The sequence below is a fragment of the Myotis davidii genome, unplaced genomic scaffold (assembly GCF_000327345.1).
Source record: "Myotis davidii unplaced genomic scaffold, ASM32734v1 scaffold1622, whole genome shotgun sequence".
Taxonomy (NCBI): Eukaryota; Metazoa; Chordata; class Mammalia; order Chiroptera; family Vespertilionidae; genus Myotis; species Myotis davidii.
In genome coordinates this window covers 688,744-689,981 of record NW_006293535.1, presented here as the reverse complement: position 1 = coordinate 689,981, position 1,238 = coordinate 688,744, and positions in this window count along the sequence as shown.

The following is a 1,238-nucleotide window of genomic DNA, read 5'->3' as shown; positions in this document are numbered from 1 at the left end:
AGCCGGAGAAGGTGGCGGGGCCGCCACGTTTTCTGTCGCAGGTGGATTCGCAGCTCTGGGGTCCCGCCCCCGCGTCCCTGCGCCCCTGGAGACGCTCGGGGCCAGTTTGGGCAGTCTTGGGGGGCCCTTCCCTGCCCCCCGCACCTCTCCTGCACACCTTCTCCGGTTTCTTAAAGGAAAGGTGGAATCGAAAGGGGATTCTGGCTGGGGATGGACGAAGGGCTGGCGCGCTCTCTCTCTCTCTCTCTCTCTCTCTCTCTCTCTCATCCAGGGCAAGAGTTTAGCGTTTGTCTATCGGCCCAGATGCACGCGGGGGTGGGAAGGGGGGTAAGCCAGGGGGTGCCCCTTCCGGTTGCAGGTGGGCAGGTTTGCATTGGGGTGGTCACTCCAGTCTTTCCAGGGCGGATGGCCACTTCCTTCAAAAGTGACATTTAAATGCCTTCCTGCCCCTGATATTTTTTTATTTTTATTTTTATTTTATTTTTTAAAGAAAAGCTGGTCACATTCCAGAGAGCGAGGCGTTGTTTTCGCCTTCCCTGAGTCTGACTTGCGGGGCGGGATCGCTGGGCACAGGGCTTGGGACTGGGGCACCCAGAGGGGACACGGCCCCAGGAGCTCACCAACCCCCAGGGCAATGCTGGGCCCCTGGAGCTGGCAGGGCCTGACAGTGATGGCCAGGCTTGGGGGTCGGGGGGGTCGGCGCCTCTGTTGCCACCCCGACTGGAAAGACCGCAGGCAGGGCTCGCCCAGGGGGGACCCGGACAGTGGCTACCGCCTGGGACGGTCATTCTGATTTAAGCCCGGAGAGTGGGGCTTTGTCCCCCGTCCGGCCTGACCTACTGCCCGTGTGTCCGTTAACAAAAAAGGCCGGGGTGTCCTGGGTCCCCAGCCCCCTGGGCAGCTCTGCCTTGTGCAAACGCAGGGGGAGACGGCAGGGGGTCCCCCTCTTTTGCTTTGCACCTCTTGCAGCAGGAGGACCCTTGAAAGCAGCGGTTCTCAACCTTCCTCATGCCGCGACCCTTTAATACAGCTCCTCATGGGGTGGTGACCCCCAACCATAACATTATTTTCGTTGCTACTTCATCACTGTCATGTTGCTACTGTTACGAATCGTCATGTAAATATCTGATAGGCAGCATGTATTTTCATTGTTACAAATTGAAGATAATGAAAGCATAGTGATTAATCACAAACACAATATGTAATTCTATATGTTTTCCGAGGGTCTTAGGCGACCC